This window comes from Rhinopithecus roxellana, chromosome 1, assembly GCF_007565055.1.
Source record: "Rhinopithecus roxellana isolate Shanxi Qingling chromosome 1, ASM756505v1, whole genome shotgun sequence".
In the NCBI taxonomy this organism is placed as follows: domain Eukaryota; kingdom Metazoa; phylum Chordata; class Mammalia; order Primates; family Cercopithecidae; genus Rhinopithecus; species Rhinopithecus roxellana.
In genome coordinates this window covers 131440609-131462840 of record NC_044549.1, presented here as the reverse complement: position 1 = coordinate 131462840, position 22232 = coordinate 131440609, and the positions used below count along the sequence as shown (strand labels likewise).

The following is a 22232-nucleotide window of genomic DNA, read 5'->3' as shown; positions in this document are numbered from 1 at the left end:
TGCCTAGGCTGGTCTCCAACTCCTGGCCTTAAGTGATGCTTCTACCTCCCAAAGCACTGAGATTACAGACATGAGACACTACATCCAGCCTAGGGTTATTATATACTGTAGAGGCAATGTCTGAATTTGCATTGGCAAAAGTATATTTTTGAAAATACACAAAAACATTATAGAAGCACATAATACGCTTAGATTTTATGCTTAGAGTTTTGCCGTCAAAGTAAAATGGCAATTAGGGTTTTCATCTTGTTATTATTTTTGTGACAAGTTCTCACTCTGTCACCCAGGCTGGAGTGCCGTGGTGCGATCACGGCTCACTGCAGCCTCAACTTGCCAGGCTCAAGCAATCCTCCCACCTCAGCCACACAAGTACTTGGGACTACAGGTGAGCATCGCCATGCCTGGCCTTTATTTTTATTTTGTAGAGATCGGGTCTCGCCATGTTGTCCAGGCTGGTCTCAAACTCCTGGGCTCCAGTGATCTGTCTGCTTCAGCCTCCCAAAGTGGTGGGATTGCAAGTGTGAGCCACTGTGCCCAGCCCCTAGAGTGGTTTTTAATGTTAAAGGTGTTTTCATTTGACTTAATGCCTCTATAGTTATATCTGTAAAATGCACGGGCTTCATCAGACCTGATTCCAACCAGTTCTTTGCTGTAGAGTCATTTACCTCTCTCAGTCTCACTCTTTTGGTTCTGGGAAATGTAGCCATAATACTTACCTTACAGGCTTCTTGTAAGGAGATGAGATTATGCAGTGTATACTAAAGGGTGAACATAGTTCTCACACACAAGAGCAGCACATAACTTCATGCAGCTGGCTCAGGGCAAAAATGCAATGTGCAAAGGCAGGGAAGGAATTGAAACAACTAAAAGTATTCATTAGCTCATATTTGAAAAACCTTGGACAATGGATGAATAGGAGCCTCTTGTATTATACTTTAAATTTTTCCTTTTAAAAAAAATGACCTTGCTGGGTGTGGTGGCTTACGCCTGTATTCCCAGCACTTTGAGAGGCCGAGGCAAGAGGATCATGAGGTCAAGCGATAGTGACCATCCTGGCCAACATGGTGAAACCCCATCTCTACTAAAAATACAAAATTAGCTGGGCATGGTGGCATGCGCCTGTAATCCCAGCTACTCAGGAGGCTGAGACAGGAGAATCTCCTGAACCTGGGAGGCGGAGGTTGCAGTGAGCCGAGATTGAGTCACAGCATTCCAGTCTGAGCGACAGAGCAAGACTCTGTCTCAAAACAAACACAAAAATCACCTACTCTTTTAATGGAATGAGGAGGGAAATAGACTATACCTGTCTTCTGCTTCTCTGCTGTTTATTAACTGATAATGGAGACAGAAGGGATAGTTTCCTTCTAATTATGTTAGGATCTTTTTTTTGAGACAGGATCTCACTATGTCACCCAGATTGAAGTGCAGTGGCACAATCATGGCTCATGGCAGCTCCAATTTCCCAGACTCAGGTGATTCTCCCACCATAGCATCCCTACTAGCTATAGGACTACAGCTCATGCTACCATGCCTAGCTAATTTTTAAATTATTTGTAGAAATGACGTCTTGCTATGTTGCCCAGGGTGCTCTCAAACCCCCGACTTAAAGTGAACCTTCTGCCTTGGCCTCGCAAAGTGCTGGGATTACAGGCATGAGCCACAATGCCCAGCTCACATAAATCTCCTATACAAAATATAAATATCAGCATTGTACAAGGAGTATAAATTAAGAGAAAAATCATATGAGCTTTCCCAGCTATCAGATTATCATATCAATCAATATTAAGGTTCTTTCCTTTAAAACAGACTGCCTGCATTTTGGGCCACAAAAACTCAGACTCATTCAATATACAAACTCTAGCTACCCAAATTCTCTGCTTGGTCTTATCTATAGCAAATAGAATACAAAGCAGCAAGGAAAATTCCCTGATAGTTTCTTCTCTCTCTTTTTTTTTTTCTTTTTTTTTGTAATGAGAAGAGTTCTTTAGGCACATTTATGATGTATATGATGTAGGGTCCAAGGGAAAACAAAAGGGATATTAATAGGAGAAAAGGCATACACATTTATTAATGTGCACAGGGGAGAATCACAAAGTAATTACCCCACTATGCAATGGGGTAGAGAATGTCATATACCCTTCTTAGGGGAAAGGAAGATCGGAAGTGTGGGTGATTTCAGGGAGGTAGTAAATGATTTTTATTTATTTATCGATCTTGGCTCATTGCAACCTCTGCCTCCCAGGTTCAAGTGATTCTTCTGTCTCAGCCTCCCAAATAGCTGGGACTACAGGCACGCGCCATCATGCCCAGCTAATTTTTTTTTTTTTTTTTTTTTTTGAGACAGAGTCTCGCTCTGTCGCCCAGGCTGGAGTGCAGTGGCCGGATCTCAGCTCACTGCAAGCTCCGCCTCCCGGGTTCCCACCATTCTCCTGCCTCAGCCTCCCCAGTAGCTGGGACTACAGGCGCCCGCCACCTCGCCCGGCTAGTTTTTTGTATTTTTTTTAGTAGAGACGGGGTTTCACTGTGTTTGCCAGGATGGTCTCGATCTCCTGACCTCGTGATCCACCTGCCTTGGCCTCCCAAAGTGCTGGGATTATAGATGTTAGCAGTAAATGATTTTTAAGGGAATTAAATGGGTTTGTAGAACTTTGAATGGTCTGGAACAAAACTCTGTTGGGGCCGGGCGCGGTGGCTCAAGCCTGTAATCCCAGCACTTTGGGAGGCCGAGACGGGTGGATCACGAGGTCAGGAGATCGAGACCATCCTGGCTAACACGGTGAAACCCCGTCTCTACTAAAAATACAAAAACTAGCCGGGCGAGGTGGCAGGCGCCTGTAGGGAGGCTGAGGCAGGAGAATGGCGTAAACCCGGGAGGCGGAGCTTGCAGTGAGCTGAGATCTGGCCACTGTACTCCAGTCCGGGCGACAGAGCGAGACTCCGCCTCAAAAAAAAAAAAAAAAAAACTCTGTTGGGCCTACAGAGTAGACAATAGTTTGTGACAAAAGTCTGTTCAGCGTGTTAACAGACTTCAGTCTTTCTTCCTGCAATATGAGTTAACTTAATGAAAACTCGGGGCCAGGCACGGTGGCTCACGCCTGTAATCCCAGCACTTTGGGAGGCTAAGGCAGGTGGATCACGAGGTCAGGAGATCAGCACCATCCTGGCTAAAACAGTGAAACCCCATCTCTTCTAAAAATACAAAACATTAGCCAGGTGTGGAGGCACGCACCTGTAGTCCCAGCTACTCGGGAGGCTGAGGCAGGAGAATGGCGTGAATCCGGGAGGTGGAGCTTGCAGTGAGCAGAGATCACACCACTGCACTCCAGCCTGGGCAACAGAGCGAGGCTCCGTCTCACAAAAAAAAAAGAAAAGAAAAGAAAACTCGGGGAAGGCACCAGCAGTTAATTGTTTTCATCTTTGGTGGGTCCAGACTTTAGGTAGATAAGGGAACTTCAGAGAACAACTTCATCTTGTGCTTTGGGAGAGACAAAGGATTGAGAGACAAAGAACTTGAGGCTTCTTCAGTTCAGCATGTCAAAGTGCCATATTTTGGCACTTTGAGCCCCGAAAATGATTGTTCTGACATTATCTGCTGCTCAATTGGGGAACACCAAATCTAGATGAGTTTATTCTGAATATATGAATAAAGCAGAGAAGGAGGAACATAATGGTCATACAAAAAAGGATTTTGGAGATGTTTGTAGAAATAAAAGTCATCATACATGTAGTGTATCTCCCTGCCAAAGTCAAGTTACGGAAGAGTGTTCTTCCCAACCAAAATCCCTTGTTTGCTGGCATTGGAGGAATCTGATATATGATTATGCAGCAACATCCCACAAATCTGCCATTGGGTGGCCAACTGTGAACACAGAATAAGACTTCTAGGAACAGGGGCAACAGGATTGTACTCTGGGCAGTAATGAATTCATGAAACCTGAGAAATGCAACATTATTTGTTTTGGACACACTCAGTCTAGGCCACGAGAGGCTTCTCATACTGGGAATCAGGACTACTTACAGTCAGGACTATACCCCTTGACTGGGGAATTTATGGCCTATCTAGGCCATAAAATAAAAGATTATGATAAGAGTTATCATAGGGTAACACAAGTAAATAACAAAGGATATTAAAACTTCTGCCAACAAACAAACTCAGCACTAGCATCAGTATTTTTCACAAAAGAGAGCTGAAGTCCAATCTAAAATAATTGATATAGTTTGGTTGTGTCCCCACCCAAATCTCATCATAACTCCCACAACTTCCATGTGTGAGGTAGGAACCTGGTGGAAGGTAATTGAATTATGGGGGCGGGTCTTTCCCATGTTGCTCTCATGAGAATGAGTAAGTCTCATGAGATCTGATAGTTTTAAAAAACAGGAGTTTCCCTGCACAAGCTCTCTTGTCTCCCACTATGTAAGATATGCCTTTTACCTTCCACCATGATTGTAAGGCCTCCCCAGCTATGTGGAACTGTAAGTCTAATAAACTTTTTTTTGTAAATTACCCAGTCTCGGGTATGTCTTCATTAGCAGCGTGAAAACTAATACTAATACAATAATACAATACTAATACAATAATAAATGAATATGTCTCAGTATTATATTAACTGGACACTTAAAAACTGATTAAAGATGTAAATAATTGTAACCAAATTAAAACCAGAAGTCTTCAGTCTTTAAAGACTTGACCCAAACGTTTAAGTAAAGCCATTTTTGTACACTCCCTGTTTTTACATCATCCATATTCCACCAGAACCAACTCATAACAGACCTGCTATTACAGCTAAAATTTCTTATTTTACCTTACATTTAGAAGTAATTTTCAGACATTTTTTAGTCCATGTCCACAGGCTTTTCTTTTTTTTTTCTTTGTTTTTGAGATGGAGTTTCACTATTGTTGCCCAGGCTGGAGTGCAATGGTGCGATCTTGGCTCACTGCAACCTCCACATCCCTGGTTCAAGCGATTCTCCTACCTCAGCCTCCCAAGTAGCTGGGATTACAGGCATGCGCCACCATGCCTAGCTTGTTTTGTATTTTTAGTAGAGATGGGGTTTCTCCATGTTGGTCAGGCTGGTCTCAAACTCCCAACCTCAGGTGATCTGCCTGCCTCAGCCTCCCAAAGTGCTGGGATTACAGCCATGAGCCAAAGAGCCCGGCCTTTTTTTTTTTTTTTTTTTTTTTTTTTTTTTGAGACAGAGTCTCGCTCTGTCGCCCCGGCTGGAGTTCAATCTCGGCTCACTGCAAGCTCCACCTCCCGGGTTCACGCCATTCTCCTGCCTCAGTCTCCCGAGTGGCTGGGACTACAGGTGCCCGCCACCACGCCTGGCTAATTTTTTTGTATTTTCAGTAGGGACGGGGTTTCACTGTGTTAGCCAGGATGTTCTCAATCTGCTGATCTCGTGATCTGCCCGCCTCGGCCTCCCAAGGTGCTGGGATTACCCACGCGTGAGCCACCGTGCCTGACCGGCCTTCTTTTTTTTTCTTTTTAACAACTCCATTGAGATACAAATTTTTGCTATGAACATTTGTGTACGAACTTTGTGTGGACATAAGCTTTCATTTCTCTTGGATATTTATATAGGCATGGAACTGCTGAGTCACATGGTAACTACATGTTTAACGTTTGAGAAACTGCCAAGCTGTTGGCCAAAGTGGCTGTACCCTTTTATATTCCTATCAGCAATAAATGAGATTCTTGACATCTAGCGGCTTTGTTTTTATGTAAAACAAATGCAGAGAAACCAACTGGTTCTAGCTACAGAAAGAGTGCTTCTGGGACAAATAACCATTTTTTTTTTTAAATAAATAAAAACATGCCCTGCCCCCAGAGTTTGTAGTCTGTGGTTACTGCACAATCCATATGGAGGATGTCTTAGTCCATTTGGGCTTCTACAACCGAAAACCCTAGACGGAGTGGCTTATAAACAACAGAAATTTCTCACAGTTTTGGAGGCTGGGAAGTCCAATATCAAGGCACCAGCAGATTCAGTGTCGGGTAAGGGCCCGTCTCCTAATTCACAGACAGCCATTTTCTGGCTGTGTCCCCACCTGGTAGAAGGGGTAAGGGGGTACTCTGGGACCTTTTAAATAAGGGCATTAGGCCAGGCATGGTGGCTTATGCCTGTAATCCCAGCACTTTGGGAGGCTGAGGTGGGAGGATCACTTGAAGCCAGGAGTTTGAGACCAGCCTGGGTAACATAGTGAAACCTCGCCTCTACCAATTTTTTAAAAATTAGTTGGGCGTGGTGGTGCACACCTGTGGTCCCAGCTACTCGGGAGGCTGAGGGGGAGGATTGCTGGAGTCCAGGAGGGCGAGGTTGCAGTGAGCCATGATTGCACCACTGCATGCCAGCCTGGGCAACAAAGCAAGACCCTACAGTAAAAAAAAATTAAAGCAGGCTGAGCGTGGTGGCTTACCCCTGTAACCCCAGTACTTTGGGAGGCCGAGGTGGGCGGATCACCTGAGGTTGGGAGTTCGAGACCAGCCTGATCAACATGGAGAAACCCCATCTCTACTAAAAACACACAATTAGCTGGGCATAGTGGCGCATGCCTGTAATCCCAGCTACTTGGGAGGCTGAGGCAGGAGAATTGCTTGAACCCGGGAGGCAGAGGTTGCAGTGAGCCGAGGTCGCACCATTGCACTCCAGCCTGGGCAACAAGAGTGAAACTCGGTCTCAAAAAAAAAAAAAAATTAAGGCTGGGCAAGGTGGCTCATGCCTATAACTCCAGCACTTTGGGAGGCCAAAGTGGGCGGATCACCTGAGGTCAGGAGTTTGAGACCGGCCTGGCCAACATGGTCTGTCTCTACCAAAAATACAAAAATATCAGCCACGTGTGGTGCCACGTGTCTGTAATCCCAGCTATTTGGGAGGCTGAGGCAGGAGAATCACTTGAACTTGGGAGGTGGAGGTTGCAGTGAGCCGAGATCACGCCAGCCTGGGTGACAGAGTGAGACTCCATCTCAAAAAAAATAATAATAATTTAAAAGGGTGGCCAGGCAGAGTGCCTCATGCCTGTAATCCCAGCACTTTGGGATACCGAGGCGGGTGGATCACTTGAGATCATGGGTTGGAGACCGGCCCGGCCAACATGGTGAAGCCCCGTCTCTACTAAAGGTACAAAAATTAGCCGGATATCACTTGAGCCCGGGAGGCGGAGATTGCAGTCAGCTGAGATCACGCCATTGCACTCCAGCCTAGGCAACAGAGCAAGACTCTGTCTCAAAGAAACAGAAGAAAACAAAACAAAAAAGTAAAAAGGGCACTCCACCCTGAAGACCTCATCACCATACAGAGGCCTCAACTGCAAATACTGTCACACTGGGGATTAGGTTTCAACACAGAAATTTTGGAGGGCACAAACATTCAGTATATAGCATAGGAGAAGCACATTGCATGGCTCTTTTGGGTTATGATAGGGTCCATCTACAAGGGTGGGATATGGTTTTGTCAAAATCTTAATGGGGCAACCGGACATTTGATTTCTCATTTGGGCCTAGTTGGGCACAATCATTTATTTTTAACAGCCTGATTGTAATTCCTAGGCACTCACTTTTAACAGTTTTTTGTTTGTTTTTGTTTTTGAGATGGACTCTTGCTGTGTTGCCCATGTTCGAGTGCAATGGCATGATCTCAGCTCATTGCAACCTCCGCCTCCTAGGTTCAAGCGATTCTCCTGCCTCAGCCTCCTGAGTAGCTGAGATTACAGGCGCCCATCACCATGCCTGGGTAATTTTTGTATTTTTAGTAGAGACAGGGTTTCTTTTTTTTTTTTTTTTTTGAGACAGAGTCTCACTCTGTTGCCCAGACTGGAGTGCAATGGCGCAATCTCGGCTCACTTCAACCTCTGCCTCCTGGGGTCAAGCGATTCTTCTGCTTCAGCCTCCCAAGTAGCTGGGATAACAGGCGCCCACCACTACGCCTGGCTAATTTTTGTATTTTTAGTAGAAACAGGGTTTCACCATGTTGGCCAGGCTGGTCTCGAACTCCTGATGTCATGATTTGCCCACCTCGGCCTCCCAAAGTGCTGGGATTACAGGCGTGAGCCACCACCCCTGGCCGAGACAGGGTTTCACCCCGTGTTGGCCAGGCTGGTCTCAAACTCCTGACCTTGTGATCTGCCCACTTCGGCCTCCCAAAGTGTTGGATTACAGGCGTGAGCCACGAGCCCAGCCAACAGTTTTATTGGGGGTACTAAGAAGTGGAGTTTGGCCGGGAGCGATGGCTCAAGCCTGTAATCCCAGCACTTTGGGAGGCCGAGACGGGCAGATCACGAGGTCAGGAGATCGAGACCACCCTGGCTAACACAGTGAAACCCCGTCTCTACTAAAAAATACAAAAAACTAGCCGGGCGAGGTGGCGGGTGCCTGTAGTCCCAGCTACTCGGAGCCTGAGGCAGGAGAATGGCATAAACCCGGGAGGTGGAGCTTGCAGTGAGCTGAGAACTGGCCACTGCACTCCAGCCCGGGCAACAGAGCGAGACTCCGTCTCAAAAAAAAAAAAAAAAAAAAAAAAAAAAGTGGAGTTCTCCTTTTACAAGTCTAATTAGTATCTGCAATCAGGTGGGGGTATTTCATCACTTTAAGCATCCGGGGGGGTCCCATTCCTGTTAAACTTAGAAAGGGTGGCTGGTCTTCCCAGGAAGGAGGCTGGGATACTGGGTACCTCTGGGTCAGAGTCTAGCAACAATTTTCCATCTGAGTCAGCCTCCCCCTCCCACTGTCAGACAGAGCTTTGGATCCACCATCCTTCTCCAGCTTTCCTAGTTCGTCTAATGCCCTCTTCTCCCCCACGTTGAGCCCCTCAATCTGTTGGGCAGCAGATCTCAGCAGGAGGACTCCCAGCCACCGAGCTTCTTTTCCAGGGTCAGCATCAGCATTCCTGGAACCTTCTGGACTAAATTTAATAACCGTTAATTTTCTGCTGGACGCAGGTGTCTCAAGCCTGTAATCCTAGCACTTCAGGAGGCTGAGGTGGACAGATCACCTGAGGTCAGGAGTTTGGGACCAGCCTGGCTAACATGTTGAAACCCCGTCTCTACTAAAAAGACAAAAATTAGCCGGGCGTGGTGATGCACGTCTGTGATCCCAGCTATTTGGGAGGCTGAGACATGAGAATTTCTTGAACCCAGAAGGCAGAGGTTGCAGTGAGCTGAAATCATGCCACTGTACTTTAGCCTGGGCGACAGAGCGAGACTGTGTCTCAAAATAAAAAAAAAAAAAAAGAAAACAGTTACTTTCCTCTCATGAGTATTACATTTAACATTCACCCTCCCCACCCCACTCTCACAGTTTACTAACAGACTGGTGAGCAATCGGAACCACCCATTCTCCTTTCCCAGTTAAGAGTCTGCAAGAGAAGCTGGGCACGATGGCAAGGACCTATAGTCTCAGCTACTCAGGAGGCTGAGACATGGAGGATCTCCTGGGCTCAGGAGTTCGATTGTAGCCTGGGTTACATGGCAAGAGCCCTGTTTCTGAAAGAAAAAAAAAAAAAAGTTTGTAAGACAAGAATCATCCGGGTGTGGTGGCTCATGCCTGTAACCCAAATACTTTGGGAGGTCGAGGCAGGAGGACTGCTTGAACCCAGGAGTTCAAGACTAGTCCTAGCAATCAATCCTAGCTACTCGGGAGGCTGAGGCAAGAGCACTGCTTGAGTCTGGGATGTCAAGGCTGCCTTGAGCACTGATCTCAGCAGGGCTGAAACTGTTTTTTCCCCAGGTTGGAAACCAAGTTTAAGCATATTGTCAACATCTTCCCCACCTCAGTCTAAAGAGATGACCTTATCTAAATAAAACTATCTAAAATAAAAAGTTATTTAACATTGTTTTTGCCTTGCCTCTGGGTCATTTCAATCTCATATACTTGGGAATGATTGATTACCTCAGAAATGTGATTGTATCGGAAGCACAGAAACATATTTAAGAGTTTTTCATACATATTTATTAATGTTTTTACCGATTTTAATCTGACCACGTATTACACAAACAGAAGTTTCACAAATAAATTATATATTCTTTAATTATTATTATTATTTTTTGAGACAGAGTCTCGCTCTGTCGCCGGGGGTTGGAGTGCAGTGGTCAGATCTCAGCTCGCTGCTAGCTCCGCCTCCCGGGTTTACGCCATTCTCCTGCCTCAGCCTCCCGAGTAGCTGGGACTACAGGCACCCGCCACTATTTTTTAGTAGAGATGGGGTTTCACCGTGTTAGCCAGGATGGTCTCGATCTCCTGACCTCGTGATCCGCCTGTCTCGGCCTCCCAAAGTGCTGGGATTACAGGCTTGAGCCACCGCGCCCGGCCTTTAATTCTTATATGAAGAAGCTTTTTTTTGTTTGTTTGTTCGTTTTGGGGATTTTTTTTTTTTTTTTTTTTTTTTTTTTGATACAGGGTCTCTCTCTGTTGCCCAGGCTGGAGCGCAGTACAGTAGTGGAAATTCAACTCACTGCAGCCTCAACCTCCCGGGTTCAAGTGATTTCCCCACCTCAGCATCCTGAGTAGCTGGAACTACTGGCACACACTGCCACACCCAACTAATTTTTGTATTTTTTGTAAAGATAGGGTTTTGCCATGTTGCCCAGGCTGGTCTCAAACTCCTGTACTCAAGCAATTCACGCACCTCAGCCTCCCAAAGTGCTGGGATTACAGGCGTACACCGCTGCTGCCTGGCCAATACTTTTTTTTTTTTTTTTTTAATAGATAGGGTCTGTCGCTATATTGCCCAGGCTGGCCTGGAACTCCCGGGCTCAAGCGATCTTCCTGCCCCAGCCTCCCAAGTAACTGGGACTACATGCACACACCACCACTCCCAGCTGAAGTTAGATATCTTAATTGAGTATTTTTCATTTACTACTTGGCATGGGTATAGAGACATAATTCTCTCGTATGAGAAAACAGCAGTGTGAATAAAACAAACTCACGCTCAGACTGGGATGGAGGAAGGTATTAGGAAAACACTAGGGCTTGGTATGGGACCTTTGCCCTGAAGGTAATGGGGCTTCTCTAAATAGGATTGCAGCTTTCCAGCTGCTTCCTGGTATGGCCGCTAAACTCTCAGGCCCTGGGGGCAGACTGCCTGGGTCTACAACCCAGCTCCACTCTTAGCTGTCTGACACAGCTAAATTACTCAACCTTTTCATGATTCATTTTTCTCTTATTTAAAGTAGGAATGATAATAATAAAGTTGTTAGAAAGATTAAATTTGTGAAGTGCTTGGAGCACTGCCTGGTAAGTAGTGTTATTAATAGCTAAATATTCAATTATAACAATGTGTGGGCTGGGCGAGGTGGCTCACGCCTATAATCTCAGCACTTCCGGAGACCGAGGTGGGTGAATCACCTGAGGTCAGGAGTTCGAGACCAGCCTGGCCAACATAGCGAAACCCCGTCTCTACTAAAAATACAAAAATTAGCCAGGTGTGGTGGCATGCGCCTGTAATCCCAGTTACTTGAGATGTTGAGGCAGAAGAATTGCTTGAACCTGGGAGACAGAGGTTGTGGTGAGCTGAGATCGTGCCACTGCACTCCAGCCTGGGTTACAGAGCAAGACTTTGTCCCCCCAAAAATAATAATAAAATAAAAAAACAATGTACGGCCAGGTTACCACAGTTTCTGATTTTCCATAGAAGCAGAAATTCAGGGTATTATGTGAAATTTGTCAATGTTTGAAATGTTGGCTCATTTAAAACAAAATGTGACATCTGTAGGCTATGACTATGCAAACTCTCTGAACTCTCTCATGGCAACCTCACCAGCGTTCATTAACTACCTGTTGACAACAGTACATTGACAGTGCCACCCATCAGGTCTCTTCTGAGCCCCAAAGCCTTGTGTACAGATTTAATATCTTCAGGGCCAGGTGCAGTGGCTCATGCCTGTAATCCCAGCATTTTGGGAGGCTGAGGTGGGCGGATCACTTGAGGTCAGGAGTTCGAGACCAGCCTGGCTAACATGGTAAAACCGCGTCTCTACTAAAAATATGAAAATTAGCCAGGTGTTGGTAGTACACGCCTGTAATCCCAGCTACTTGGGAGGCTGAGGCATGAGAATAATTTGAACCTGGGAGGCAGAGGTTGCAGTGAGCCAAGATCGCACCACTGCACTCCAGCCTGGGCGACAGAGCAAGACTCCGTCTCAAAAAAAAAAAAAAAAAAAAAAAAAAGTCTTTGAGTGGATGCCTCAAACTTAAAATGTCCCAAAGGGAATTCTTGATTCTCCCACCCCCAACATTCAAATCTGTTCTTCCTTCAGTCTCCCTCCTTTCAGGAAATGACACCATCATCCACCATCTGCCAGTGCTGGAAACCTGTGAGCCAACCCCAGTTCTCCCTCCTTACCTTCTCCCTCCAGGCCCACCTCCAGTGGCTGTGCAGGTGAGTGCTGCCTAAGGGAGCCTGGCTAGCCAGGAGCCTAAAACCAGCCTCTAACCACTTGCCAAGCTCCAGAGCAGAGCTGAGTCTGCCTGGAGGAAGGGGCAGTTTACCTAAGAGGCCATTTTGACTTCGCAGAGGCCAGTCCCCTTTCCTTCTCTCCCCATTCTCCTCCCAGTTCATCATCGTCAAGTCTTCTGGTATTTTCTCCATAGTTCTTATATCTATCCTCTTCCCACCATCTCCACTGCCAGGGTAAGCCACTAAACCACCCTCTTTTTTTTTTTTTTTTTTGAGATGAAGTTTCGCTTTTATTGCCCAGACTGGAGTGTAATGGCTCACTACAAGCTCTGCCTCCTGGGCTCAAGCGATTCTCCTCTTGGCCTCAAGCGATTACTCCTGTCTCAGCCTCCTGAGTAACTGGGATTACAAGCCACCAGGCCCAGCTAATTTTTTTTGTATTTTTAGTAGAAATGGGGTTTCACTATATTGTTCAGGCTGGTCTCGAATTCTTGACCTCAGGTGATCTGCCCACCTTAGTCTCCCAAAATGCTGGGATTACAAGTCTCCCACCACGCCCAGCGCCACCCTCATTCCCTCATTTTTTGCTTGGACAACTGACATTGCTTTCCAACTGTCTCACTGCTTCTACGTTCACACACCTCTTCAGTCATTCCCCACCTATTCATTGGGGCTAGTGATTTTTTTTTTTTTTTTTTGAGACGGAGTCTTACTCGGTCACCCAGGCTGGAGAGCAGTGGCATGATCTCGGCTCACTGCAACCTCCGCCTCCCAGGTCAAGCCTCCGGAGTAGCTGGGATTACAGAGGTGTGTCAGCATGCCCAGCTAATTTTTGTATTTCTTTTTAGTAGAGATGGGGTTTCACGGTGTCGGCCAGGCTGGTTTCGAACTCCCGACCTCAGGTGATCTGCCTGCCTTGGCCTCCCAAAATGCTGGGATTACAGGCGTGAGCCACCACACCTGGCCACAAGTGATGTTTTTGAAAGGGCAAATAGGCTGGGCGTGGTGTCTCATGCCTGTAATCCCAGCACTTTGGGAGGCCGAGGTGGGCAGATCATGAGGTCAGGAGATCGAGACCACTCCGGCTGACACGGTGAAACCCCGTCTCTACTAAAAAATACAAAAAATTAGCTGGGCATAGTGGCACACGCCTGTAGTCCCAGCTACTTGGGAGGCTGAGGCAGGAGAATCACTGGAACCCAGGAGGCGGAGGTGGCAGTGAGCCGTGATCATGCCACTGTACTCCAGCCTGGGCAATAGAGCAAGACTCAGTCTCAAAAGAAAAAGAAAAAAGTTTCATTTTGGTGAATATTTGGGCAAACAGTTCAAAGTTTCAGTTTTATCAGAACTTTCCCCCTTTCCCCCTTGACTTCTCAAGGTGGCCTACAGGATACAGGGGAAGCCTCAGGGCAACATGGGAGGGGAGATCTGTGTGCAGGATTGTGAGCTGTAGCCTGAGTTTTCACTGGCCTCTGCTCCTATGTCTCTGGTGCCTTCTGGTCTCCACTGCCCTGTGGGCATTAGCTGCTGAGGTGGTTGGCTGGCAAGCTCATGACCTGTTGCTTTAGCATCTTCACAGAGTTTGATGTCTCATCTTTCATCCCCACTCTTCCATCCCTGCTCTTCTCACCAGCTGACTTAGGAGTGCTTCAGCTCCACTGGTATCTTCAGTACTGCCAATCCTTGGGGTCTTAGCTACATTCTGTGGCCATTCCCTGGCCATCAGCCTACCACAAGGCCTTTGCTTTAGGAAACCTGCCCCTTGGCACAGTGCCTATTGGTCTGTCCATGGCTCATAACCATGCTACTTTCTGCATGCCAGGCAGGGAGCAACAAGAGAACTCTGGAATTCTGACATACCTACTGTGCAAACTGCAGCGCCCCAGCAGCACTATTGCAGACTCCTCCCAATGCCATGGCCTGCTCCCGAGCTCTGCTGTGTGAGGCTTCTCACAGAATTGGACAGCCTTCCAAGCTATACCAGGGGAGGTCAACTTCTAGCTTCCTCGGCACTTACCTGGGTATTTCTATGCTTCCCACCTGAGTGTTAAACCCCAAGAGTAGGGGAACACCAACACACTCATCCTGACCTCTGACCTCACCCCCTTCTCCATGAAATTTATGTTTATCTCCCCAGTTCCTATTATCTCTTGAGTCTTAGCTTAAGATTCAAGGAAGCCTTTCTTAATTGTTTTTTATTTGTTTGTTTGTTTTTGAGATGGAGTTTCACTTTTGTTGCCCATGCTGGAGTGCAATGGTTCACTGCAACCTCCACCTCCCGAGTTGTGATTCTCCTGCCTCAGCTTCCCAAGTAGTTAGGATTACAGGCATGCGCAACCATGCCCGGCTAATTTTTGTATTTTTAGTAGAAATGGGGTTTCACCATGTTGACCAGGTTGGTCTTGAACTGCTGACCTCAGGTGATCTGCCCGCCTCAGCCTCCCAAAGTGCTGGGATTACAGGCATGAGCCACCATGCCCATCCAGGAGAATCTCTTGAGCCTGGAAGTGTGAGACTAGCTGTGGTGATAGTGAGACCTGTCTTAAAAAACGACAACAAAAAATTAGTCTGGGGGTTCATGCCTGTAATCCCAACACTTTGGGAGGCAGAGGAGGGTGGATCACCTGAGGTCAGGAGTTCGAGACCAACTTCATCAACATGGCTAAACCCTGTCTCTACTAAATATATAAAAATTAGCTGGACGTGGTGGCAGGCGCCTGTAATCCCAGTTACTCAGGAGGCTGAGGCAGGAGAATCGCTTGAACCCAGGAGGTGGAGGTTGCAGTGAGCCAAGATCACGCCACTGCACTCCAGCCAGGGCGACAGAGGGAGACTCTGTCTCAAAAACAAACAAACAAACAAAAAGAGATCCTCCTACCTCCACCTCCCAAAGCACTGGGATTAATTATAGGCGTGAGCAACTGAAGCTGGCCAAGGAAGCCTTTCTTGACTGTTCTGATTCGATTAAGCTTCCCTGTCAAATGATAATTAGACTCTACATTTCACAAGGGCAGAAAGTCTGCTTTGTTCACTTCTTAGGTCTCAGTGCCTAACACAGAGCTTGGAACACAGTCCCAGAACACAGAATAGAAATGCAATATACATTGTTGAGGAAATATTGATTTTGTTTTATTTTATTTTGTTTTTGGAGACAGAGTCTTGCTCTGCCACCCAGGCTGGAGGGCAGTGGCATGATCTCTGCTCACTACAACCTCCGCTTCCCAGGTTCTCGTGCCTCAGCCTCCTGAGTAGCTGGGATTACAGGCACAAGCCACCACGCCCGGCTAATTTTTAAAAATATTTTAGTAGAGACGGGGTTTCACCATGTTGCCGAGGCTGATCTCGAACTCCTGACCTCAGGCAATTCGCCTGCCTTGACCTCCCAAAGTGCTAGGATTACAGGTGTGAGTCACCTCGCCTGGCCTGAACAAATATTGCTAATCTGCTCTTACCTCTAATAGACATTCGGGTCAGGAGGCCAGGGGTGACATATTATAAATTTCTCTATTCCTTGGTCATGCAGGGCCTTGAAGTTAGTTCCTACTATGTATACATTTGATAAATACTTTTTGAGTGCAAACTGAGTGCAATTTGCTGACCTTGCTACTGGGGTTATAGGAGTCAATCTTTTAACACATTTTTATTAAGCATTAATAACACCATGCATGGTCGAGCACGGTGGCTCATGCCTGTAATCCCAGCACTTTGGGAGGCTGAGGAGGGTGGATCACCTGAGGTCAGGAGTTTGAGAGCAGCCTGGCCAACATGGTGAAACCCTCTCTCTACTAAAAATACAAAAATGAGCTGGGCATGGTGGTGCACGCCTATAATCCCAGCTACTTGGGAGGCTGATGCAGGAGAATCACTTGAACCAGGGAGGCGGAGGCTACAGTGAACCGAGATCATGCCACTGCACTCCAGCCTGGGCAACAGAGGGAGACTGTCTCAAAAAAAAAAAGAAGAAAACCCACAAAAACCAAAACACCATTTACATGTATTATGTGTAGATAAAAACATTAAATACATAAAGATTTGATAACATGTAGGTAAAGTATTAAAAAATCAGCTCCAGTAGTAAATCTTTATACAGTGAGAAGGGATTGAAGGGGAACAGAAGATCCCCGAAGACCAGTTGGGAGGCTATTTATAGTCTTGGGCAGAGAGATGACAGGGACTTGGGTAGAGGGTGGTAGAGTTAGAACGAAAGAGAATGTTGGCCTCAAGAGATATTTAGATGGAAAACTGGACTTGGATTGTCACTAGTGTGACTGAGATAAGTCTCAAGACCTCCCTGCCTCAATTTCTTCATCTGTATAATGGGCTAGCAATAACTACTGTTATTTGTATACCCAGCACTTAGCACATGGGTTGGGACAAAGATGGCACACACAAAAATCAGAGTTACTATTGTGATTAATAGGGAAGCTCATACATGCCGGCAGAATCAATATTCTGTCAAACTTGGGGTTGAAATTCGCCACCTTCTGGGGCAGAAATGTGACGGACAGCCATGCCTTTGCGAGAATCGACTCCCACACTGCCCAGGAAGTGGCCTCGCGGGCCGGGGTCGCAGCCTGGACCAGCCCCGCCCGGCCCCGCCCTCATCCCTGCGAGCTCCGCCCCGAGGCCGCGCGCGCCGCCGCCACCACCGCCGCCGCGCGCGCCCCGACGCGCCCGGCTGCTGACGTGCGGGGCGGAACGGGTCGGGCGGGTTCCACTGACCCGTGTGTTTCCGCAGGCTGCGGGGGTCGCTGGGGCCTCGTGGCTGGGCAGCTCCGCGGGGCTTCGCCCGCTCCCTCGCCTCGCTCTGCCCTCTTGCGGCGCCTGGCGGGGCCCGCGCTGCAGCCGGAGACCCGGAGAAAGGGTGAGTGTTGGCGGGCGCAGGAAGGGACCTCGCGGGCGCGCGCCCTGCTGTCTGGGGCATTGTTTGGGCGGGGGCGGCGCGGGCACGTGCGCGCCCCTCCCCCTTCGGCCGGCTGCGCCGCGGCGGGACCCGGTGAGGCCCCGGGCCTGAGGGGAGGGCAGGGAGGATCCCAGGTGCGGGCCGGGGAGCCGCAGAAGGGGGAGCGTGGAATTGGAACGTGAGTTGGGGGCTTCCTCTTCAGCAGGGCGCTCCGCTGAGGGAATGCGGGTTCCCGAGCCACAGCGGCCGGAGGTTTCAGGATGTTAAGCTCTTGGCCTTGGAGGCAAGATTTGGCCCCAGGACCAGAAAGTCGTGGTTTTACCGAAAGGATCCTGGAATGCCCCTCCAACCTGTCGCCATACCCACCGGCCCTCCCGGGATGGAGGGGAGGGGTTTGAGAGGCTTGGGGTTCCAGGGAGGGGGCCGGGGCCAACGCGCCGGAGCTGCGGGCAGTGCGGGGCGGAGTGGAAGCCTCGGAAAGTGAGGACTCCTGCGGGAAAGGCTGGCTTGGAGGGCTGTGGCCAGACTGCAGAAGACAATGAGGTTCTCCCCATCATGAATGTGGTTATGTTAAGAAGTGGAAAGCAGAGGAAGAGAAATGCCATCAGCGATCTTATAGGCCTGACACATCATTTTTTTAGTTTGATGTTTGCTAGTATTTTCATCTAAGCCTTCAGCAGTTACAGAGTTGACCCACGTTTTCCATTCCCGTTTCTCGCTCACATGTAAAAAATGCGCCATAATATTATATAGTATTCAGCAATATCATTTCCCCTTAATGAGTAGAGAGTATTCAGCGTAGAAAAATTTAAAAATACAAGCAAAACAAGAGAAAAATGCCCGCAGTTTTACGGTCTAGAGATACTACCCTTGGATGTATATTCCTGTTTGTGTATACTCTTTAAAAGATAGGGCAGATGATGCCCTGATTAGGAGTTTAGTTTTTCCGGGAAGCCTTTGAAGGTTTTGAGAAGGCGAGTAGCATGATCTGACTGCTATGTAGAGGAAGAGGGCTGGGGAGGAACCTACGAGGTCAGTTACTGTGCTCTTTGCAGTAGCTTAGACTAGGCCCATGGCAGGGAGATGGGGAAGTGTAAACAGATTTTTAAGTGTTTTGAAGGTAGAATGAACAAGACTTGGAAATGAATTGGTGAGGGAATGGTGGGAGTCTTTGCTTTTTTGATTTTTGTTTTGAGCACCTGAGTGAATGGTGGTGCCGTTTACTGAGATGAAGAATAGAAGAGAGAAATTTGAGGTGGGAAAAATATCGAAATCTATTTTGGATGTATTAAATTTTAGATGCATATTAGTTATGAAGTCGGTGTGTTGAGGCAGTTGGATGTAGAGGGCTGGAACTCAAGGAAGAGAGAGGCTAGAGCTAGAGATAAAAATCGGAGTGGCTGGGCGCAGTGCTCACACATGTAATCCCAGCACTTTGGGAGGCCGAGGCCGGTCGCTTGAGCCCAGAAGTTCTAGACCAGCCTTGGCTACAAGGCAGGACACCGTCTCTTAAAAAAAAAAAAATTGGAGTGATCAGTACATAGATGATATTCAAAGGTATGGTGCCGTGTGAGATCACTGAGGGGAAGAGTGAAGAAGAAGTGAAAGGGGCTCAGACACTCAAAATACCTCTGGGTCTGGCAGAGGAAGAAGGTTGAGGAAAGGACACAGGAAACAGCAAGTGAGGTAGGAGAAAAACCTGGTATCATGGCAGCCAAAAGAGGTATTTCTGGAAGATGTTGAATTGGTCCTTTTATCGGGGCTTCTGAGATGTTCATTAAAGTTGTCAATTGGATTTGGCAACACGGAGGTCATTGGTTTTGGTCATTGGTCTTCCTGTCTATAGTTCTGGAAGTGGGAGGTGGGAACCAGACTAGAATAGTTTAATGGGATGTGAGGAAATGAAACTAATGAGTGCAAATTAGAAAAAAAGTGCCCGTATTTCCATCTGCCTCAAAACTAAACTGGATCGATGAAAAATGGTGTCTTGTGTTTTTCTCATTTATTGATTACTAGTATGTTTGAACATTTTTTTCACATTTGTTGGCTATTTGCGAATTTCTTTTCTTGTTCTCTGGCATCTTTTATTATTTCCTAATTGATTGTCAAAGGTTCTTTAGATATTAAAAATAGGTAGCTTGACATACAGCATTCAGAGCTCTCCCCACATGTTTTTCAGTTTCCAATGCTTCATGTTCATTCACTGGATGCATGATAGTTTGCGGTGGGTTATTTTTTATTATAAAATCCATAGGAAGAGGAGAACTAACATTTACGTTGTAGATATCTGAGTGCAGCCCACGTATGATGTACATTGCTCCGTATTTCCTTAGGATCGATTTTCAGAAATAGTTGGTCCTGTCCTCTTCTCATCAACCATGGATTTTTATTTGAATGTTCATTGCCACATTCTTGGATTGTTCCGCATCTCCCTGCCTTTGGTCCTGCTCTGCTTTCAGTCTGTTTTCTATCATGATACCCAGTAGATGGTGGGAGTTGATGCAGTTTTCTCACAGAAAACAAGACTTATGAAGCATATTTTTTCTTTTTTTTCTTTTTGTTTTGTTTTGTTTTGTTTTGAGACAGAATCTCAGTCTGTTGCCCAGGCCTGTGATCCCAGCTACTTGGGAGGCTGAGGCAGGGGAATTGCTTTGAAATTGGGAGGTGGAGGTTGCAGCGAGTGGAGATCGCACCACTGCACTCCAGCCTTGGCGACAGGGGGAGACTTCATCTCAAAAAAAAAAAAAAAAAAGCAGATACAAAAAGCCACGTGCTGTATGATTCTATTTATATGAAATGTCCAGAAACAGGCAAGTTTATCGACACAAAAAGTAGTTGCCAGGAGTTGAAGGGAGAGGAGAGTTGAGAGTGACACTTAAGAGGTAAGCGGTTGCTATTTGGAGTGATGAAAACATTATGGAATTAGGTAGTGGTGATTGTTGTGCAACTTTGTAAATATATTGAAATCCACTGAATTGCACATTTTTAAGTGGTGTGTGTGTGTGTGCATGTATGTGTGTGTGTGTATATATATATATATTTTTTGAAACGGAGTCTTGCTCTGTCGCCCAGGCTGGAGTGTGGTGGCGCTATCTCGACTCACTGCAAGCTCCGCCTCCTGGGTTCACGCCTTTTCCTGCCTCAGCCTCCTGAGTAGCTGGGACTACAGGCACCCACCACCATGCCTGGCTCTTTTTTTTTTTTTTTGTATTTTTATTAGCAACAGGGTTTCACCATGTTAGCCAGGATGATCTCGATCTCCTGACCTCGTGATCTGCCTGCCTTGGCCTCCCAAAGTGCTGGGATTACAGGCTTGAGCCACCGGGCCTGGCCGGTCAATATATATGTTTTTTGAGACAGGGTCTGTCTCTGTTGCCCAGGCTGGAGTGCAGTGATGCAACCATAGGTCATTGCAGCCTTGAACTCCTGGGCTCAAGTGATCCTCCCACCTCAGCCTACCGAGTAGCTAGGACTACAGGTACACACCACCATGCCCAGCTAATTTTTTTCTTTTTATTTTTCAGTAGAGACAAGGTCTCCCTATGTTGTCCAGGCCGGTCTTAAACTCCTGGGTTCAAGCAGTCCTGCTTTGGCCTTTCAAAGTGCTGGGATTGCAGGCACATGAGCCACCACGCCTGGCCTAAAACAGTACGTTTTAAGTTATGTGAATTATATTTCAATTAAAAAAGTGTATCCACACTCTCAAATTAAAACTTGAAAACAAAATACATAACAATCGCCATTAAAAGCACTGCGGGTAAAGTTGAAGTGCCCCCCCACTGCATTCTCCTCACCCTCAGCTTTCCTTACAGTCACTTAACAGTTTCCCCCACAGGTCACTCCTCAGACAAGCAGGATAAACAGCCCTTCCCTAGAACTAGTTCTACCTCTCCATGGCTGCAGTCATCAAAGTTCACATGCCTGAACATCTCACAATTACTTTCCAGTGGGCTCATATTTCACCTCTACCTTCTCCGCTTACTAAAATGCTCTTCATCTTTCAAGAATCAAATTCCGACTCATCCATGAAGTAAACTCCAGCGTTTGAAAGCTTTTTTTCCCCCCTAACTACCACAGGACAGACGATATGGAAACAGTCTGCTTCAGGCCAGGCGCGGTGGCTCATACCTGTAGTCCCAGCACTTTGGGAGGCCGAGGCGGGCAGATCATCTGAGGTCGAGAGTTCGCGACCAGCCTGGCCAACCTGGTGAAACCCCATATCTACTAAAAATACAAAAATTAGCTGGGTGTGGTGGTGTGTGCCTGTAATCCCAGCTACTTGGGAGTCTGAGGCTGGAGAATCACTTGAACACGGGAGGCAGAGGTTGCAGTGAACCAAGATTGTGCCATTCCACTCCAGCCTGGGCAACAGAGTGAGACTCTGTCTCAAAAAATTAAAAAAAAAAAAAGAATTTACCTTAAAAATCTCAAAACCCTTAAACATCCCACATGCCTCATTCTTCCAGAAAAAGTATGTTGAACCAGTAGGGTAAAGGAATGGTAAAAGTGGCTGGGCGTGGTGGCTTAGGCCTGTAATCCCAGCACTTTGGGAGGCTGAGGTGCGTGGATCACCAGAGGTCAGGAGTTTGAGACCAGCCTGACCAATATGGTGAAACCCCGTCTCTGCTAAAAATACAAAACAATTAGCCAGGTGTGGTGGTGTGTGCCTGTAGTCCTAGTTACTCGGGAGGCTGAGACAGGAGAATTTCTTGAACCCGGGAGGCAGAGGTTGCAGTGAGCCGAGATTGCGCCACTGCACTCCAGCCTGGGTGACAGAGCAAGACTGTCGCAAAAAAAAAAAAAAAAAAAAGGAATGATAAAAGTTACCTAAAGTCAGCTGTCCAGGTGCATTAATGGATAGAAGCAGTGGCATGGATAATTTAGAAGAGCTGTTTTATCCTACACTCTTCTGTGTGCTAGTTTGCAAGGTTGTAGACAG

General features: G+C 47.0%; 1 protein-coding gene across 6 annotated transcripts in view; it reads left to right on the top strand.

Moving 5' to 3' along the window:
- The first annotated feature begins 17057 nt into the window (after nt 1–17057).
- YEATS2 (YEATS domain containing 2) overlaps nt 17058–22232 on the top strand; it is a 109892-nt gene continuing 104717 nt past the window's right edge. For 3 of the 6 annotated variants that reach the window (XM_030931462.1, XM_030931465.1, XM_030931448.1), the window contains exon 1: nt 17060–17254. The gene's annotated coding sequence lies outside the window, so the exon portion shown is untranslated. Of the gene's footprint in view, nt 17255–17362; nt 17472–22232 lie in introns of those variants that run through there. The other 3 variants (XM_030931471.1, XM_030931457.1, XM_030931451.1) reach the window with 3 other exon arrangements.